This window comes from Oxyura jamaicensis, chromosome 1 (genome assembly GCF_011077185.1).
Source record: "Oxyura jamaicensis isolate SHBP4307 breed ruddy duck chromosome 1, BPBGC_Ojam_1.0, whole genome shotgun sequence".
In the NCBI taxonomy this organism is placed as follows: domain Eukaryota; kingdom Metazoa; phylum Chordata; class Aves; order Anseriformes; family Anatidae; genus Oxyura; species Oxyura jamaicensis.
The window spans coordinates 65,018,441-65,036,767 of record NC_048893.1 but is presented as its reverse complement, the minus strand read 5'-3'; the positions used below and the strand labels follow the sequence as shown (position 1 = coordinate 65,036,767).

Here is an 18,327-nt window from a genome sequence, read left to right as displayed (position 1 = left end):
AGAAAGAAAGAAAGAAAGAAAGAAAGAAAGAAAGAAAGAAAGAAAGAAAGAAAGAGAGAAAGAAAGAGAGAAAGAAAGAAAGAAAGAAAGAGAAAGAGAAAGAAAGAGAGAGAGAGAGAAAGAGAGAAAGAGAGAAAGAGAGAAAGAGAAAGAAAGAGAGAAAGAAATACACCTAAAGTTCTTTGGTTTGCTGGTCTTAGTAGTCATCCCTTAAGAGATTTCGAACCTGAACAGTTCCTCAGGAGAAATGAAAGATAAATACATCTTTCCTCCCAGTTCCTGTACATTTACTTTGCAAAGACAGAACGCATGTCACCACAATAGACACATTTTAGCCAAAAGTCCATGCTACTCCATGGCAGAACATCATGGAAATCAGTGGAATTCCACCAGGAATGAAACCAGGTGCAGAACTGTCTATTGGGCTTTTCCAGCTCAAATTTTCAAAGTAATCTTAACAAATGAAACCCCAATTGTTCCAAGTGGCTTTGTTCCAAATTGTTCCAAATTATCTCTAATAAGCAACACTTCTGTGTCTTTTTAGTTAAGAATCGAGGCATGAAGTCAGTGACAGCTTTAAAGAGGAGAGGTAGGGCAACGAAAACTGCAAAGTCCTTTGACAGGAGAAGTCAAACAGGGTGCCACAAAACAGAAGTGCAGCAAACCATTTGCCACATTTGAAATTTACATCATTAGCCCATCTTCATGCTGGGTTTAGCTGAAAGCATGGAAACACTGACATACCAACAACAACAACCAGCAGATGGGACAGCAGTGAGGCTTTGTTACAACAAAAAACTGACAAGCAAGATGATACTCACATGCTGTGCATGAGCCAGCATAAAACTTGACACAGCAAGATTAGGGTATTTCCAGTTACCCTCATACGACTTGCACAGAGAAGCTGTGAAGTAATCTTGACATTAATCTGACTATCTAGACATTCATGCACAAGTGCTTGTTGCCAGCAAGCATGGTGACGTTGATACATCAGTATCATACGTTGATACATCAGTAATGTTGCGTGCAACCTTCCCTTCTCAGGGAAACAGCAAAACTTTCAACAGAGCCTCAAATAAACAAGACAGGTGAGGCCCTGACTGTACCCTGTACACTTAATGCTAAGAGCACACAGGCATACACACTTTGTATGAATGTGACAAAGGAAAGTTACACTTGAACCCTGCACCAAGCCACTAACTTTACAGTTGTTTAATTTTCTTAGGAACAGTGCCTCAAACAATGTCTATTGGTCCAGAAATGAAAATGTTTAATTTTCCTTCAAAAAATAAATGAAAAAAATCTCTGTATTGTGCATTATCTACTACCTTTTCCCAAAGACATTTACCCTAGGAATACAAAACCCTGTGGGGGCTCCTCCAGCCTCTTCCCTTGCCATGTTAGGTCCATCCAGCTCAGAATGAGAGACAGAACACACGAGGCCAGTCACAGTCTAATTTCTAAGCACTGAAAGCACATGAAGTGCACTTTTCACAGTCAAGAGATAAAGCCAGGTTTTATGTATACAAAGTGTTAGCCAAAACCAAAAACACAAGGCCGAAAGTAGAGGAAGGACAACTTCAAGTCTGTTTGTAAATGTTCTACAAATAGGGAAAGCAGATTATGTTTGTTTACTAAGCAAATTATTTTTCACAACACAATTATCTCATCTATAGCGATGGACTTGCTAGAAATAAATCAGCTGAATTCTGCCTTAAAGTTGTGTGCCACCTTCAAAATGATGCAACCAGAAACACAATTGCACTTATGATTGACATGTGCATGAAGGCCTCCTCACAGTGGCTGCTTCACAACTCACAAGCTCTGATGATACAGCAGGGTGGTGATCTGTAAGGATACCCTCCCTATTCAAGATGTGGAGAAGGCGTTATGAAGTCAACAGAACAGAAGGTAAGGAGAAGAAAAGAGGTCTGAGAAAAGAAATACATTCTGGAAAAGGAATACAGAAAAGGATCAATCTAAATCCCATATCATAATCTTTGAAAACTTAGAGGATTTTTACAATTTGTACCCCACGTAGAAATCCTGAAAATAACTTGTACCCTTAAGGTGAAAAAAGGAAATAAATCCAGATCTGAAATTCATAAATAAGCATGAGTAAACTGGCCAGATTTTTCAGTGCTTACCTGGACCAAATCAAACTTTACAACTTGCAAATACTGATGAGTGTCACTTCGGATATTACTAAAGGATTCACTAAACATAAGATTAGTCAAAAGTTAAATCCTTTCTCCTTTGTTTTTCTAATGCTGAAAGCAATTGAAAACATGGGACATGCTTCTTGATGTTCCCTAACTTTTTAGGAACAAAGAGTAAAAATAGAAACAAAGAGTAAAAATACTAGTTACATAGATGACACTGCACTTCAGGCACACATATACCTTCACACAAAATAAGGTAAAAAAAAATATATATGCATAGGCATTTACAGTCTCATAAAAGACAAGCATAATATATCCTAAAGCAGCTGTTAAATGATATTACTTGCAACACACTGTAAATGAAAATTTACAGTGCCACAAAGGTGGCACCAGTTCTTCTCCTGGCCAAGACTCCTCGGCATAAGCTCATAACGTACTCCTTTCAGATCAAATGGTGTCACAAAGAACATTAGGAAAACTTTGCCCAAAGTGTTGCATAGGGGATACATATGACTACAAAGTCTGAAGGATGTACACATGCTCCAGAGAGGGCAGATCTGAGCTTTTACTATCTATGCTACTGCTTTAAGTCCATATTATTTTGGCATTTGCACTTAAAAAAAAAAAAAAAAAAAAAGAGAGAGAGAGAGAGAGAGAGAGAGACAGAAATGTCTTTGGAGATGACTAAGCAGTTTCTTGATTTCTATTAAGTACCAAAAAGCAGTCCCACCAATTTATTAATATTTAAGTTTCTACAACTTAATATGAACTTGGTTCCAAGAACTACATAGGTCTCCTTAAAGTATGTGTAGCAATAAGTCAACACCATGCCAGCTGGCAGATTAAACAAGCTATTAAAATAGGCTCCTACTGAATTTAAAGGATTGTTTTTCATCTTTTCCCTCTCTATTCCTCTACATCCACATGTATTATTTAGGGAATATTTTCCAGTCCCAGTAAGAAAAGTAAAAGAAATGCCCTTGGCACTTAAAGAGTTTTTCCTCTAATGTGGTCTCCTGCTGCACTTGGAATTTATTCCATTACTATATGGCTTGCAATGGGCCTAAAAATACTTCTGACTATATGAAAAGATAGGAGAAGTGTGTTTGGGGTAGGTACAGTTCTTCATTCAAAAGCAGGGACACCCTGAGGTGACTAATCTTAATGGATCATTATCCTGGAGTGTCGTCCCACAACCCACACCCTGCAGCCCCTTGGGCAGGAGACCAGCACTATGACGTGTGCTGTAGTTGGAAAAAGCAGAGCACACTCAAATTAAGTACAAAGCCTGGAGCAGGGTGGCAGAGAAGTTCCAGTTTCTCTGCAGCCCCCACAGGACTTCAGTGGTGAGAAAAAAAAAAAAAAAATCTGTGGTAAAACCCTGTAAATTCAGAGAACTGAGCTCTTCAGCATATCGTTTTTCTTTCAGAGGTTCAAATGCTTATTTGAACTTTGTTAAAACTATCTGAACTTCATGACCTAGCAGTATTCATGGGAAGAACAAGTCTAGAATAAACCATGGTATTAAACCAGCTCTAGCGTAATCTGTAGCAGTGCAAGTTATATAATGGTATTTCAAATAAAAACACCCCTTATAACAATATTTCAGAGAAAACCTTTGAAAGATCAGGGAAAGAAAAAAAAATAAAGTTTTCTCTCAGCATTTCAGTTCCCATGTTGTGAAATGAGTTCAGTCCTGTAAACTTGCTACTGAACTAGAAAACCAAAAGGCCATAAAACCAAGTATCAGTGCACAGCCAGCAAATGAGATAGTCCGGGTTGGAGCTTGCCTGTGACTCAGAGCATCTCCTCTCCCAGGAGCAAGAAGCCTGCCCAGGCTCCCGCTCAGGCCCTGTCTGGTCCCACAGGGCGAGTGGTCACCTTACTACCTGGCGATGATCTTAGTCCATGCACTGACTTCAGAATTTGGCTCAGTTTGATTTACTGAAATTGTTTTGGGGGTCACAGATTGCCCTTGCCCTCTTCTTTAGGGGCAGCTTAATTCTTAATTGCATAAAGATAAAGTGTAAAAACAGTATTTTGTATGTGTTCTTTGTTTCTAATACCCAGTATCCGTAAGGGGACTCCCTTGCTTGGCTAGCAGTCGGGATTCATTAGACCTTTTATGATGATTCTTTCTGGTGTGCAGATATATGATGAATCTCAGATGTTTAAATAGCATATAACAGTGCTCCATTGACCTTGCTGAATACAGTTGGAGGGAAAGAAAGGTAATTTTCCTCAAAGAAATGTTAAAAATGTGTCTCCACTACAGCACAGATGCAGAGGATAAAGGAACTCCAGAGGGATTAAAATATTTTAGATTAATTTGGAAGAAGGCCACTTTGTGTAAAGCCTGGTTAGTTTGGGCCTTTCCAATCCCACGCAATATAAACAAACCCATTTAAACTGCATTTGTTAGAAGGAATGTTTTAAAAAAAAAATCCCCCGAAGTAGTTGTAACTCAAATCACCTCCAGTTCTGGATTCTCTTCTTACTGCCTAAAGAGCAAACATATGTACAATACAGCCTAACAAGAGCTTGTACAGTTGCTGTATGATTCATACTGTTTGAAAATTAAGTCATTTAAGTAAAGGGATCCTGGCATCCTCAAGCAAGGTTTTAAAAGTGAAACAAGTTTAGAGATGGTTGGTTCTGGAGCCTGCTTCCATACTTTGAACAAGATTGTTGCTTATAGACACAGTTTCCTCCATCAAGGTGAGCTCTCTTTTAATAGGGAGACTCAATATTTTGACATGCATCCTAACCTTCATTGGTTTTGTGGCAATGTTTTTATTCCTCTTTTTTTTTTCTTGTTTTGTTTTGTTTTTAAATGAGAAGGGTAGGAAGTCTTTCTTTGCATTGGTCTTGGTAGAACTAAAGAAAAGTAGAAAGGAAAAGGAAAGGAAAAGAGGAAAAAATAAAAGAAGCTGTATTATCAACACAACAGCATAAGGATTAACCTAATGTTTAATTCACCTGTATGTAGAAGAAGCAAGTCCTTAGCATTTACTCATTTTCAAGGACTGAATTTTGCCATTTTTGCTAACACAGAACAGAGTTTTTGCCTGCAGAGGCTTCCAAAGAGACAAGTCACAGAGCGTGGTACTAAATAACCATGACAAGTAAACAGTTTCTGATCCTTATGAGTTAATGAAGATGGGGAAAAGGCACATGAGGGTTGCAGTGAGCCAGAAGGAGGACTAAGAGCATGAAACATTGTGAATCTTTTTGCATGATTAGCTTCTACAAAACAGGGGGCACTTAGAGGGACTTTCTTTATGATAAACTACAAATTGACATGAGGAATACCCTCCTATCTGCCAAGTAAATGCAGAGTGCTCTCCTGCGATCCCAGTCCTCCTCCAGTTCTTGAAATTTCTCTGCCCTCAGAGGACACAAGGCAGCTGGCACAGCCAAGACAAGATATTGTCTGTTCTCTCCCAAATACCCAAAAACGATCCAATATCTTTCACCACTGAATGCGACCGTCTTATAGGAGAATATGACAACTTTTTGAAGTTCAGAACAGTAGAACTCAGCAGTTTAGAACACAAAATGAGTAAAAACACCATTCTCATTACATGTACCTACAGAGAATAAAAAGGTTAATTTAAATCCTGGGATTTGAAGGCTAGCATCCTTTCTCTGATTGAAATTAGTATGAGATGTTCTGCATATGGTATTGCAAGAGGTGCTATGATAGATCTGACATCATAGATATAAAATTCAACAGATGATGGCTTCTGCAGCTATCATACGCTTGATAGCACATTGTTCATTTGCTACACTGCTACTAGTTCAAGCTTTCCATGAGATCTCTTTTCCCGTAGATCGTTACAGTGCATTAGCAATAAGTATGTTCCTCTGCATCTCCTGCCTGTTTTTAGTTTGATTGTGTCCATAACCTATAAAGCAAAGTATCTGTGCTTTGCAGATACTTTTTCAGTTTAATGCCAGCACTGGTGACCATTAGCCTAAGAAACTTCATAAGATATTCTGCTAAATTTTGCTTCTCATCATTCTAGCCTAAAAATTGTTGTTCTTAGTACTTCTAGTTAGACACCAATATACTGATGTCATACCTCCCTTCTCAAAATTACCCAATTGATTCAAACAGAGTAAGTTTATTATCTCTAACAGTAAATTTTGAAATCTTCCTAATGTTTTACTGGCTCTTAGTAAAGTGGCAGAAGTGAGATAAGTTCGATCGCTTAATAAATCACATTGTTTCAGTTTAGATACATGCTACAGCCAATTTTATATTGCCTGAGGTAGTCAAAGGATATGCTAAGGTCATACAGATACACAGTGGGGACACAGATGTACAGTGATGTAAAGTCACTCAAATGTTCTTGCTCAGAGCCACTTCAGTTTGAGTAAGCTTTATGAGCTCTGGTAACAAGGAAAGCCCCCAGCTGCTTCCACACAAAGCTCCTCAGGTGCATCAGCTCTGTGTTTCCATCCTCAAGGCTTCTGGCACCCATCCTGCACAGGCACTGGACGTAGTAGGGAAGAAGTGAGATCAGACCAAGACGTGACTGCATGGAGCTGGCTCTTGTGTCCTTGCATCTACATCACAACTAATTCACCACCTCAATAAGCTATACTCAGTTAATGCTAACTAATAATCAGCTGTTGATTGTTACTTTGTTAAAGGCTTTTGTATGTAGGCTTAGTTTCTATGAAATTTTAAAAATAATCTAGTAAGGAACAAATAGCTGGTGGGAATCAATCAATAAAAAATAATTAATGAAACTAAATTTTACTTTGAGATTTGTGATTTCATTTTTTACAGACTTTTCTTGGGTTCTCCTGTTCAGTGTTTTCTTTGTGCTTGTAAAGAAAATAGCACTTAGATTATCCTCCATTTTAACACAATGAAAAAACATGACAGAGATTTGTCTTTAAGTGATAAAACTAGCAAAAACAGAACACTTATGATAACCCTGCCTTTGAAAAACATCAGGAAAAAGCCCCCCGAGCTCCACAAACATGTTGCAGACTGCACATGTCACATAACTATGGACTACAATTTTTTGCCTGAGGCTCCCACATTTAACAAAGGGAAACACTGCTTTCAACAAAAGATGCTATTCTAGTTATGTGCCCTTTTAGCCTGTCAGAGAAACAGCTGGTATCATAAAGTCACAGCTAATTTGTATCATGTCTGTGCTAACAGTCAGATTCAGTTTGTATCAAACTTTCAAAGTTGGACTTAATACCAGTTGATGGATGACAGCTTTTCTTGCTTTCCCATTCTCAAAACATATTTAAACATTGCCCCACATAAAAATCTTCAAAATTCAAAATGTAAATGGAATCCTTAATGTATCACATAACAGGAATATACAAAAAAGTTTAAAATTAGCAAGTTAAAATTCCTGAAGATGGGTGAGAAAGTTACACCAACATTTCTGAAGGTCTTTGACAAATAAATAGAGCTGTAAGACAGACATGTGGGTACCAAGTGTAGTGGAAAAGAATTTTCTAAAAATATATTAAAGAAAAAAAAAAAAAAAAAAAAAAAAAACACACCTTGCCTCAGGTAATCTTTTGCAGTTTGGGGTATCTGTTCTCCTGAAAATATTTCAGCCTGCCTGCAGAGACTTTAAGGGCTTTTTCAAGGTCAGCGCTCAATTCAGGGAAGGCCAATTTTACTTTTCTTTCTTTTTTTTTTTAAAGGAACCTGTTTCTCATTTACACTATTAAATGTCATCTAGTCTCATTTTAAGATCCCTAAATGCCTGAACTGTGTAAAGGGACTTTAGTGGAAGTGAGAGTCAGTCCAAAGACTTAACAGCTCCAAACCCACAGCACTCATGTGAGAAAGAGCTGCAAAGATCATGCTCTTCTTGGAAAACAGACATAGGGGAACTTCCAGACATTGGAGAGTTCAAGCTCAGTTCAGATAAATATCTAACCGAACTGGTGCACTTCTGAGGCTACCCTCCACAGCACCTGAGTCTACAACACTAGCTTCAGACAAGATATTCCTTTGAGAAGGAATATACTTCCTGCTTCCCAATGACCTAGAAGTATTAGACCAAGCCTCTTTCCTCCCTTGATCCAAAACCATCATCAAAGTGTATACAAGAAAGATCTCACAACATCCTGAGAACAGGGAAATACTGTTTTGGTGTGTTTTTTTTTCATTGTTTTGATAATGCTGTGCAGTGGTATGATTATTGGGGTTCTGAACAATTGGCCCTGGGTATCTGAGAGATCAAAGTTTTCCAAGTGAACAATATCCCCACGAAGTTCCAAGCAGCAGTATCAGTAATGCAGCTTTTAAGTGGCAGAAGAGCTTATTGCAACTGAGCTAAGAAAGAGCAGTTGTCAATGAAGAGTGAAGAATCCCAGCTCCCAGCCTATCTTTCCCTCAGTGCATGCATTTCCTGCCTTAGAAGGTTAATATTGCACAGAAGACAGTAAGATACAGCTTCTGCTGTGCCTAAGCTGTGCTTGGCACTGCTTTCTGAAGGACTCCTTGCCAGCTAACAGAGCCAAAGCGCAGCATGTTCCTGCCACATCCTCTCCAGCGAGCTATATCTGCTCCCTACCTACTGGGAAGATGCAGATAATCAACTCCACTTGTTTCACTCCGAGCACAGCAGTGAATCTGCCCCTACATATGATCCTTGTGCTTGTTCAGGTTTTTTCTTCTTCTGTTCTTAAACCTCTGTCTGGCAAGGCATGATTTATTAGAAGCAGATTTCTCTTCCACTACTCAGTGCGTCAGTTTTACAATTCCTAGGTGGTGTAATTCCTGGAAAATAAAAAATGTTCTTCATCCAAAATTTTGGATGAGTCACAGTAGGTTTACTTGTTTTGGTTCACCCTCAAATGAAGCATAACTTTATACATCTAAAAGATGCTCTGATTTTGTTTCAGCTGCAAATTTCTTTCAAGCGATAAGACTTTTCTAGAAAATGATATGCACAAACAGGGCTCAGCAGCCACTGAAAGGCAGTCATCACATTATCCTGGGACTGTGGATTGCATCAGGAAGAAAGACACTATTACTTTCCAGGCTTGATCCCTTGGTATTAAATTAAACAAAACTCCAAACAGTAGGCTTTTATGGCTTTTCAATAATGCAATGCTACACAAAAACTAGCAGGTTCTCATCATAACAAAAAATGCCCCAGCTACAAGTAGAGTTTGCCTGAGGTTCCAGAAACTATGGGGAAACTCAGAGAAGGTTTGATGCTGCATCTCCATTTCCAAACAGCAGAGATAGATGAGAGAAAGAAGACCCTACATTCATCTTGGTGTAACTCACCACAATCAAGCCACAGAAATATTAGTCTTTGGAGTTTATATAGAAATGTCTTCAGTTCTGAATATCGAAGAGAAAGATGACCAAACCCTTTCTTACACACTGTTTCCTGATGGAAAGTATCTTGCCTTAACAAAATGTACATTTCCAAAGATAAAGAAGATTAAAACCAGTCATCACTAGCCAGTGACTTTGAACCTTAACCTTATACGGTATCACTTCTTTTTAAAAGCAATTTATACAAGCACATCACAATTTGTTTTCCAAAGTCAAATATGGCTGTACTCAAGAATAAACAGAAGAGTTACAGAACTGTCACATTAAACTGTACTGATGCATTTTATACTCAGATAGAGATGTGCCTTGTTTCCAGTACTTTATGGTGATAACGCTTGTCTTTTCCTTTCCAAGTGGCTGTATTGGTCCACACCATTTGCTTTCATGATTTTTCCAAAGGCAACTACTGGCATTTTTATGGTATTTCATTCATCTCCCCTGCAAACCATCCTCCTTTTTGCCCAGATTTACAGCTTGGAGGAGAAGATTCAACATGGAAGTTACCATCAGATTTTGCTTTTTCTTTGTTACAAAATTCAAACACTTTGACAAGTTCTGTGCAAGTACAATAGGATTTCAGCATGAGACAAATGAGGCTCTCCTTGTATCCTCCACTTGGAGCAGATGAATGAGTCACTGAAGGACAGTGCATTTTCAGCCACAAGTTGTCCATCAAAATACAGCATCAGGTCAGAAACTCACTGAAGAACAAGTCTCATTTTCAAGCATCTGAAGTGGATTGTTTCAACAACACAGTGTGCGTGTTCAGATGCATCTACAAGTACAACTCCAGCTGCTGAGCTGTCAGAAAAACTATGGAGGGCAGTCAGTGCTCTTTGCATATCCTATCCTAAGCAATAGGGTAGAGAACACTTGCATTTCTGATCTCATTCGCTTTTGGAAACCATGGCTTCCCACTCCTTGGGTCAAATTTTTAAGGGATTTAGGTACTTTATGTAACACCACCCAAGAAAGCATGCAGGAACTCAAATTCAATGATCTCCATGGAAGAATCCTTTCATGGGAAATTGTAGAATGTTTAGTCTGGTTCTGAATCAGAAAATTCCTCATTTTGGAATATCAAAATTTCTGACGTCAGTCTTAAATTTCCCCTCTAAGGCTCGAAAGTAATGCAGAACTCCAAAACAGCAATCAGGGCAGAGAACAGCCTGCAACAATTATCAGTCCATTCAGCACTTGCACAAACCTTCTCTGAAGTGTACATAAAGTTAAATTTGCTTCCCCAAGGACAACGACAAAAACAGATAAAATGGGCCCAGACCCAGCATTCCATATGGGGGGAGGGAGGGGGGGGGGGGGGATGCTGCTGGAGATGAAAGGAAATGCAACCAGTGTTCAGTCTATAGCCATGTCCCTCTCCTCCTCCACACTGCTCTTGCCAAAACAAGGAAGACTGGAGCAGAGGTATATAGGAAGGCCAGGCACATGGAAAGCATGGTCAGCCATCAGTGGGAATAAGAAGTAAAGAGTAACCTGAATTAACTGAAGATGAAGGTACCTAAGGGAGTTGCCTTGACCCTGGTGCAATATTTGTGACCCCACTAGACTTCTATCATAGGCATTGCTTAAACTTAGAGCCAGTCTTCCCTATGTCTCCAGTCTGGAATTTCCGTATATTGAGGGGGTGAAGTTTATGTACATTATAAACACTTCCTTTAAAAGGTTTGTGAGCCCTCACTTTTTTCATTGGCTCTGACAGTGAAAGAACATTTAAGTAAAATAGTAAGCAAACATGATTACTTGGACTCTCACGGAACCCCCAGAGCCCACACTTGCTCTAAAAAGAACAGAAGACACAAGTAAATATGATTTAAGACTCTCATAGCAAGCAGAAAACTTGCTGAAATACAATGAAGAAATAAAAATAGCTACTAGAAGAACAGCCAAATGTCCACAAAGTGATTATGGTAAAATTCAAATATTTTGATTGAAGATAAAATTAAAAATAAAATCTTTTAAATCTAGTATCTCTTCTGAAGAAAGACTGTGGTGACAGTGGCTCCAAAGGAATAAAAGTCAAGGGACTGACTGCAGCCCTGCCCACTGGTTTTGAATCAGCCCCCAAAATAGCAGGCAAGCATGGAGGGGAGGGGGGGAAGTGGAATATAGAAAAACCTTTACAGAAGAAAAAAAAAAAAAAATGCAGAAATACCATTGGATTTCCTCTGGCAAAGAAATACTGAGTTAAATACTTTAATCATACTCACAGGAAGGCAATCAGAGGAAATATTCCGAACCTTTCAGTAACAAACCAGATGCTGATGAATTCAAAATGATGACTGCAGAAACAAGAGGTGATCACTGTAGATAAATAAAAGAAGGTTGTTTAGCAATAGCATAGTAATTGCACATATGAAAAAATACTCTTCATATGCCTTTGATGAAGTTGTCTTTAGCAAAACAAAAAAAAAAATAGAATAAAACAAAAATAATAAAATAGAACAAAACAAAATTTTTGCAAGATTGACCAAACCACTATCAACAGCTCTGTAACCTAGAGACTGACAAATCAGACTGATTTCCCAAAAGCTCTCAAAGTCACTAAAACTGAAAAAGGTCCCATCTAAGAGGCTACGTAGAATAAAACGTTGCCATTTAAAAGATGATTGAGATGGTATGAGAAAGGCACTGTATGGGTTTTAAACACCAAATGTTGTTTATTGTAATATGAGAACTATGGTTCAGGAAAGAATTAAAAAATCATGAATGATTGTTTCATCAGCTATGAGATATAGCAGTCTGGATGCAACCTCTAGATCAGAAAGTCCCAAAGCAGAAGTTGCCACACTCTTGGAGAGCACATAAAATGAAGAGCCATTCCATGCCCACCTCCTTTCATTTGCTTTACTCTGACTATCTCAATGTCTCAGAGAGAGGATACTAACCTGGAGAGACCTTTGCTCTGACCCAGCATGGCCACACTTCTGTAAACATCAGTTCAGAGAGTTCCAAGAACTGAAGAGTTCAAACTCTTATTAAAGGCAGTACAACAATTTGTGGGTGATCTAGTAGGAACTCCTAATGGATACTAGGAAATATAGCAAGAACAGGCTTCATTGAAGCAGACTGATTTTTCTCTGAAGACTTACTCTTCATTCAGCTACCAATTTGGCAGTATACACACACACACAGTAATAAGAATAAAAGCTAAGCTTTCTTTAGAGAGCTATGCATGGTCCGTTCTCTTTAGACCTAAGGACTTTCATACAGAACATCCCAGCGCCAGAGGAAATACCAAATATAGGCTTCAGTGATTTTAAATGTAATTTAGGATCAGAGTGTGAGACCATAATTTGTATTACTTTCTGGTTATTCACAGGAAATTCACAGGCTTTGTGGGACTTGATGTAATTGAGAGAGATGTAATCTATTCAGCAATTTCAAAAATGGTTTTTATGGTCTGATCTCTGGGTTTTATAGACACCTGTCTGATTTATAATTACAGAAAACTTTGGGGCTGGTCAAAAGCAAGATTTTCATTCATTCCATTTTAAGTTTCATTATTAGATTCAAAAGAGATCTGAATCCCCAGTTCTTACTGTTACTATGCATATACCTCATAGCAGAAGAGAGCAAGGTAAGAGAGACATCGAGATCTGAAATGAACAACCAAGAGCTTCAAAACATCATCATCTCACTGGTTAATCCTGCTTACAAGCAAGAGAAGTCTGGGCTACATCAGTCCACAGAGCTCTGACTCATGTATAGTATAAAAGCCCTTCCAGGTCACTGAATTCATTCAAACTTTTTCACCAACCAGAAAAGCTGACTTTGCCAATTTCTGTTTTTTAGTGTACACCGCTTGACATTCATCAGACATGGTCTGAATGTCATGAAGGTATGCATTCTGTGGGGTCCTGGTTACAACAGGCTTTTTCTGCTTCAAACGGTTTGCTTTCTTCTAAACTTTTCAAGAGTTAAGAGAGAGAGCATGAGAGAGAGAATCCACGTATGATTTTTCCTTTCCCACAGCAATAAAGCCCTCTTCTGCTATTTTCTTTGCATTTGATCTGTCCTAAGGCAACATTTTTCTGAACTGAGCTCAACATAATTTCTGATATTAATAAAATGACTGAAATACGTTTCCTCACTATTTGCTGTCCCAAAGAACCTCTTTCACACCAGAGTTCCATTGTGAGCTGACTACGGAGGGCTGAGAACATTTTAACAAACAGGAAATTTCCACACAATTTAAGCATGAAGGAGGTTCAGGTCCAGGTCGAAAAACAGACTTCACAAAGCTAAGCCCTCCAATCCACGTAACATCACTAGAGTTTGGACACATTTTAGGCTGTAACCTTCTGTGGTAAAATTGACAGATTTTATTTTTTTAAATCAATTTTTCAGTCCTTTGAATATCCCCAACCATAAGCACTAGGTTCAGGTTCTGCTCTTATTCATGCAATAGCATTAGCATTGCTGCATACCTAAGCACACTCCCAGCATTGCAAATTCAAGAACACAGTGGAACTTGATTCACAGCTAATATAGGTACCAGATTCTCAGCTAATGTAGGTCAGTTAAATGTAACTTTCATGTTAATCAAATCATTCTGCTTTTATCTGAAGTTCTTGAAAATGCTTTTGTCAGAATATTTTGTGATTTAAGAAAAGAGTGAATTGTTATTATCTTGATTCCAGAAACTGGAGAAACTAAGCCAAGAAACTAAACCATTCAAGGCCATTCAGAAGTTGACCTGACCCATCTAAATGTGTTTTCTTCTTTACGAAAACTATATGCACACCCAAACAAAAAAGCATGGTTTTATTCCTCCCTCCTTCCCTCCCCCCTCCCACTCTGTTCATAAATTCAGTTTCATTTCACCAGGTAGCTATGAATAGAAATGAAGTTACAGAGCTCAACTACCTCATACATATTCTGCAGGTGCTCCATTTTATCCAAGAGCTCAATGGCTAGGGCTATGATAGGATTTGAATCTCATCCCTCCCTGAAGGACTTTTAGCCTACATCTTCCCCAAGCACTTGAATGTACCTCACAGTCTTTCTTATCAGTGCTGCTGTTAAGAGTGTAAGAGAAACTTTAACACAGTAAAGGTAAACACCTGCCTCTTGGAACTGGCCAATACCAGATTCTTAGGCTAAAACGTAAAAGCAAGGAACACATATATGATGCTTCCCACAAATACTCTTCTAGCTTACAACAACTTGCAACTACCAGAGTACCGGAGTCAAAGGCGGAATCTGTGTATTTATTGATCTCCATGACAGCTTTTTCCCATTATTATTTCCAGTAGCTATGAACATTCAACAAAAATCCCATAGTAGTGTCCCACAACATAATTATTTGCTATGTGAAGATACAGCTCACTTTTGACAGGCAATTAAACCTCCATACTGACACTTGGGCTCAGCTATGCCACTTCCCAGCTGAAATTTCTCTCACCTAATGCACAGTTAGGTGTGGTATGCAGATAGAAAGTGTTCCTCATTGCACAACACATAAAGGAGCAATCACAAATTACTCAATAGCAAAATAGTTAAGAAGCTGCTTTGGAAATAGAACATCTGGGTTTCAGTCCTAGTTACATATTTAATCCTTTAGGAAAGTGAAATAACATCAGTAGTAGAGAATGGGAGCACCATAAAGAATAGTTGGAGAGTACACTTTAAAATGCCTTTGGACAAAGGATGTAATCCGTTTTTTTGGGCTTTGAGTTACTGATCTATTAGGTAAAAGGATTCCCCGGCCCTTCAAATATATCATTTCACTTCACAGAATCGCAGAACAGTTCAGGTTGCAAGGCACCTCTGGAAATCATCTTTTCCGATTCCCTGCTCAAAGCAGGTTGCCCAGGATCATGTCCAGCTAGGTTTTGAGTATGTCCAAGGATGGAGACCCCACAGCCTTCCTGGGCAACCTCTTCCAGTGTTTTATCATTTATGGTTAAAAAAACCTCTTACGTTTAAATAGAATTTTCTGTATTTTATCTTGTATCCTTTTCATCCTTCTCTTTCACTGGGCACCCCTGAATCTGGTTCCACCTTTTTGTTGTTGTTGTTTTTGTCATCAACCCACTCCTCTACCTCACAGAGATGGAGAGTAGATGTTAAACATAAAGCTCGTTCCAGTTACAGCAGGAATTTTTGTCCATAGATTTCAGTATTTGCTCTTGTGCAAACCCCCTTTAAATAAATGGTGTAGGTGAGGTATTTCTTTGCTTATCCATTTCTTCCAGATCTCCTTTTCTCCTTTTAATTTTTATGTCAGAACTGCCAGATAGTTTATTTACTTACAAAGACATTACAGAGGGAACACTTAATAAAACTTTTCAACTTTTCCTCAGACGTGCTACGTGCACAAAGAAGGCTTTTCATTAGAGCATCTGGCAAATAAGTGTTGCCAACAGAAGAGGGGCATGGGAAGCCTCACATGCAACCATTACTATCCGAACAGGTGCCCAAGGAATTTGTTTTCCACGATGACCTAAAATGGGGAGTTGTGTTGTCTCCTGTGAACTGCTCAATTAATCATTTCTGAGCAGCTTATCAGAACACAACACGAGCATTTGACATAAATAAAAACCAGCTATTAACTGTCCTGCAGTACTACACTTAAATGAGAGTTGCATTTTAAAACCATAGTTAAAGCCCATTGCCTTCAGGCTACGCACACACGTGCTCTGCTGAATGTGGACAGTTTGTTCTATCTGAGCGATACTTCCCAGAAGGCAGCAGCCAACCCCAAGTTCCCAATTTTTCTGTCAGTCCTAGAACTGTGACTGCAGTAGTATTGCCAAGCTCCATCTCTGGGGGTGCTATACAAAAAGCAGAACAAAAAGGTAGTTCTTACTCCCAAAGAGTTTAGAAGCCAAGTACAGGAGGGATGAAACTACATGTTAAAAACTTGTGATCCAAGAGCTATACTCAGAGAAGTTAATAAAATATTGTTACAATAATATATTATTAAAGAAAGGCTTTGGAGTTCAAGTGTCATCTTAATTTCAGCTGAAGAATGATTATTAAGATATTTTCAGTAAAATATTCTCATCTTCTATATATGTAGCTCCATGTACATACCACCATTATTTTTCAAATGTTATGAAGCACTCAGTCCATTATAGCTTTGTCTTTCTGTGGCCTCATGTGAAGAGGATTTCAGTGATGCAGAAAAATATCAATAAGTACATGTTCACATGGAGAATGTGAGCTGCAGGGAAAGGCTTCCCACTGTCACATTTTCTGGTTGAACTACAGATGCATGAACCACACAGGCTGCATAAATACAAGGCTGATGGTCCTGATTGTCCAGATGTGTTCAGGGTCTGGAGGTACAGAGTCAGAGAAGAGGAAAACCATGTTGTAAGCAGTGCCTCTTCCAGCCCAGCTGCAGAATATATCGGAGATCTGAAGAGCAGGGAGGAAAGAAATCCTTCTCCAACATCCACCCACCTTTTGCAGTTCAACTTCTTGGAGGCCCCATGGACACCACTTTCCATCCCCTCCCAACACCATGGCCATAGCAGTACACAGAATGGTTTCCCAGAATAGGACTCCGGGGCACCTTGAGCACACTGCATCCCATGTGCTCAGCTGCTCAACGAATGTTCTCAGTTACAATTTGAATCAGAACTTATAATCATGATTGATCTTTAAAACCTTGCCAGACAGCGTACACATTAGAAGAGAGCCTGCAAAGGAGAGATTCGTCTCTTCCCTTCATCTAAGCTGCTGAAATCCTTTTAAACAGCAACTCATCTGACCTACAAAGTTTCAGACGATGGCATAGGTATTGTCAAACACCTTAAAATGCCATTTATCCTTGCACCAACCTCAGCAGTAGAGCTCCCTAGGACTCTGGTGAACAATCCTACAAACACAATGACATGTCCTCAATGGAAGTGAGCAACTTTTGGAGGTAATGACTACAGATAGAGGCTTTTATTCTACACAGCCTGGTGTGAGACAGGAAATACAAGAGAACTGATTCCTGAAGTTAAACACAACCAAAAGGCAGGACAAGATAAAGTTCATACCTAGGGGAAGTAGACTTTGCATTTGCAGAAGTTCTTTGCATGGTTATTCTTGAAAGCAGAGGCTAACAAATAAGCCAAGTATGTGTACATATGAGCAGATGTGGGCTGAACATCATCCCCAGCCACCCCAGCCACACAAATATAGCACTTGCTTCCTTCTTTGGCCATGAGCGTGCTACTAAGCAGAAACCATTTGCTAACCACACCGCAGTGGCATTCACATTAGCAGAAAACCAGACTCCTCATCTCTTCCTGCTTTGTTCAGCATTTACTGCCCACAGGAAAAAAGAGGGGTTGTGCTCTTTGCTTGCTCCACACAGGGTCTGCTGTCGTGTGGACATCAGTGGCAGCACAAACAGGCCAAGCCTGTTCCTGAATAGCCATTTGTTCTCATGCAAACCTGTCTTCCCAACTGTGCAGCAACATGAGCATGAAGGAAAAGCCAATACAGGAAGGGTTTTCCCCTTTCCATTTGTGATCTGGAAGGAGAAATGTTTTTAAATTTAAAAATCAAAGCTTGATCAAAGATCCCGTTTGATCATCTAGATTTTGAACATATACTCTCCTGCATCACTGGCAGTAGGCACAGGCGTGTCTGCGACAGAACATGCTGCTGAGGGAAAATATTTACTGATAAAAAGTACCAAATTCCTTGCAAATCTACATCTCCTGAGATATCCAGTCAAATGGCTGCTGCAAAACTTTCCAAGTATCTCCTGTCAACTGCTATAACAACTGCAACAAGTGTGGGGTTTACTGTCCCATTTAGAAAAGGGTTACAGAAAGCTTACAAATTTGATCCAAGTATTAA

The 18,327-nt window shown here is 39.1% G+C and overlaps 1 protein-coding gene across 11 annotated transcripts in view; it reads right to left on the bottom strand.

The window, feature by feature from the left end:
- Positions 1-18,327, bottom strand: part of CALD1 (caldesmon 1) — a 199,254-nt gene that overhangs the window by 110,639 nt on the left and 70,288 nt on the right. For 2 of the 11 annotated variants that reach the window (XM_035346639.1, XM_035346663.1), the window contains one exon: positions 11,760-11,823. The exons of 8 other annotated variants lie outside the window; for them this stretch is intronic. The gene's annotated coding sequence lies outside the window, so the exon portion shown is untranslated. Of the gene's footprint in view, positions 1-11,729; positions 11,824-18,327 lie in introns of those variants that run through there. One more of the 11 variants, XM_035346655.1, reaches the window with a different exon arrangement.